Source organism: Microtus ochrogaster, linkage group LG1 (genome assembly GCF_000317375.1).
Source record: "Microtus ochrogaster isolate Prairie Vole_2 linkage group LG1, MicOch1.0, whole genome shotgun sequence".
NCBI classification, from domain to species: Eukaryota; Metazoa; Chordata; class Mammalia; order Rodentia; family Cricetidae; genus Microtus; species Microtus ochrogaster.
The window spans coordinates 9,401,873-9,405,447 of NC_022027.1; positions in this window are offsets into that span (position 1 = coordinate 9,401,873).

Consider the following 3,575-nt stretch of genomic DNA (forward strand, 5'->3'; position numbering starts at 1 on the left):
AGAGAGAGAGAGAGAGAGAGAGAGAGAGAGAGAGAGAGAGAGAGAGAAACATTTCCTTTATTCATTTACCTGAGGATTATTTTAAAGATGAATTATTTTTCAATATGTGTTGTTTTGGTAGAAGATTTGTTGTAAGAAAATACTTGATTTGTCTCTAGTCTGCTACACTGGCCTGTGTGTCTGGTCTGTCTGAGTGCCACTAACAAGGTGTTTTGATTCTTCAGCTTTGATGAATTCGGAAATCAAGTGCTAAGATATTTCCATCTTTGTTTTCTTTGTTCTTAGTGCTGCTTTTTCTCTTAGGACCTTGCATTTTATAGGCAGAAATTTTCTACGTTTATGAAAAATTCCGTTAAAATTTCAATAAGGGACTTTATAGAATGGGTAGATCAGACTAGAGAATATATTGGCTTGATATTGATTTTTATAATCCTAAGAAATACAGAATTTTGCCTTTGCTTAGTGTCTCTTCATTGTCTTTCATAAATAATATGTACTTTTCAATGTAAAGACTTTCGTTAATTTATTTTCAATTACAGCTATTCTTCTCTTATTCAATCAGTTTTATATTAAGACCTGTAGTGGGTGCTTGTAGAATACCAAATCTCACATATATTATTTATCTTCTACAGATATATCATGGATTTTAATTTATAAGTTATTCAAGTAAGATATGAAGAAAATAAAAGCAAAGTAGATTTTAATGGTATGCTATAATAAAATTTTAAATGTTATCTCTGTCTCTCTGACAAAATATCCTTTTTTCTTGAATGGGGATGTTGGGTGGCCAGAATACTTCAGTGTAAGGTAGTCACTCCGCATATCATCGCCAGTATGCTTTGATATCTGTGAGATGAAATGGAGTGAGATAAATGACGAAGCACTTATCACATATTGTGGCCATAATTGAGACTTGAAATGAGGCAGTTAAACTAACTTACATTTCTTTCCCCTTCTTCAGTTTTTTCATGAATAGAAGACTGATTCTGACCATATATCTTAGCAACTTAAAGGTTCATTTTTCTTTCCTTATTAAATTTAAGATTTGCACTTTTTCACTTAAAGAAAGCATATTACAACTGCTCTTGGCGTATTTGAGCTTTGAACACCTCTAAGCTTATATTTTCAGTCTATTACTGAGTAAAATAAGAGTCATAGGAGTGTAGGAGTGTAGGTACTATGGCACTCTAACACATCATCTGAAATGCACATCGTATACCTAACTAACTAATAGCATAGACAGTGAGGATACACTGGTCAAAACCACAATTCACTCCCCTGCTGAGACAAAGCTGGATGCTGTTAATATTCATTATAACACAGAATTCAAAATTTATGAATTATTTATTTCTGAAACTTTCCATTTAATTTGTTGGACATTACCTTGAATAGCTGAAACTGTGGAGATTGATTCCATAGATTCGGATCAGAACTCGTTTTAGAATCTTTTATAAATAGAATTGTTTTCCTTGAAAGACTTAAACTTCTTGTCATACAGGCATTTCACTTGTTTGATTAGAGTTACCCCAAGATATTTTATGTTGCTTGTGGCTATTATGAAGGGTGATGGTCCTCTGATTTCTCTCAGCCTGTTTATCATCTATATATAGAAGGGCTATTGATTTTTTTTTGAGGTAATCTTGTATCTTGCCACATTACTGAAGGTGTTTATCAGATGTAGGATTTTCCTGGTAGAATTTTTGGGGTCACTTAAGTAAACTATATCATCTACAAATAGTGAAAGTTTGGCTTCTTCCTTTCCAAATTTTATCCTTTTGATATCCTTTTGCTGTCTTACTGCTCTAGTGAGAACTTCGACTATTATATCATATAGATATAAAGAGACTAGACAAATTTGTCCTTTTCATGATTTTAGTGGAATCCCTTTGAGTTTCTCTCCATTTAGTTTGATGTTGACTGTTGGCTCTCTGTATATTGCCTTTAATGTCAAAAACCTTTTCCACATCTAATGAGATAACCTCTTTTTTTCTTTCAATTTGTTGATATAGTTGATTACATTGATTGAATTTTTTTATGTTGAACCATTCCTACATCTCTGGGATGAAGCCAACTTGATCATGGTGAATGATTTTTCTGATGTGTTCTTGGATTCAGTTTGCCAGTATTTTGTTGAATATTTTTGCATCAATGCTCATGAGAAAGATTGTCTGTAATTCTCTTTCTTGGTTGCATCTTTGTGTGGTTTTGATACCAGAGTAACTGTTGCTTCATTAAAAGAGTTTGACAATGTCCCTTCTCTTTCTACTGTGTGGAACATTTGAGGAGTATTGGTATTAGCTTTTCTCCGAAATTCTGGTAGAATTCTGCTCTGAAACTATCTGGGCCTGGGCTTTTTTTAGCTGGGAGACTTTTGATTACTGCTTCTATTTCCTTAGGGGTTATATGTCTATCAAAATAGTTTATTTGTTCTTAGTTTGATTTTGGCATGTGGTACCTATCCAGAAAATTGTCCATTTCCTTTAAATATTCCAATTTTTGGAGTACACGCTTTTAAAGTATGGCCTAATGATTCTATGGATTTCCTCAAGGTCTGTTGTTATTGATTTCAGCCCTCAATTTGATTATTTCCTGGTATATATTTCTCCTGGGTTGGTTTGCTTCTTTTTGTTCAAGAACTTTGGGGTATGCTGTTAAGTCACTAGTATAAGATTTCTCCATGTTCTTTATGTATTCACTTAGTGTTATGAACTTTTCCCTTAGCACTATTTTCAAAATGTCCCATAAAGTTGGGTGATTCAGTGGAACATTGTTCAATTTCCATGAGTTTGGGGGTTTTCTGTCATTTGTGTCTTTGTTGAATTCCAACTTGAAGACATGCTGATCCAATAACATACAGGGGTTGTTTCAGTTTCTTTTTTTGTACCTGTTGCAGTTTGCTTTGGTACTGAGTATGTGGTCAGTTCTTTACAAGGTTCCATGAGGTGCTGAAAAGAAGAAATATTCTTTTGTATTTGGACGGAATGTTCTATAGATTAAATCCAGTTGAGTCATAATTTCTGTTAGTTCCTTTATTTCTCTGTTAAGTTTATGTCTTGCAGTCCTGTCCAGTAGTGAGAGTGGGGTGTTGAAGTCTCCCACTATTAGTGTGTGCGGTTTCATGTGTGATTTGAGCTTTAATGGTGTTTCTTTTACAAATGTAGTTGCCCTTGTATTTGTTCAGAATTGAGACTTCATCTTGATGGATTTTTTTGTGATGAATACAAAATGTCCTTCTTCATCTCTTTTGATTAATTTCTCCTGGAGTCCAGTCAGAGAGAGGGAGGATCGACAGTATGAGCAAAGGGGTCAAAATCACACTGGGGATACACATAGAAACAGCTGACTCAAGCTAGTGGGAGCTCACTGATCCCAGACTAACAGGGGTCCGAACTAGGCCCTCTGAATGAAGGTGACAGTTGTATTGCATGGGTAGTGGGTGAGATCACTAGTATTGGAATCTTTATTTATTCCTAGTGCATGAACTGGCTCTTTGGAGCCCATTCCCAAGTTTGCAGAATCCTCTATGGGAGGCTTCACTCTCTCTGAGGAGTGGATGGGGGTGGTCTGGGGAGAAA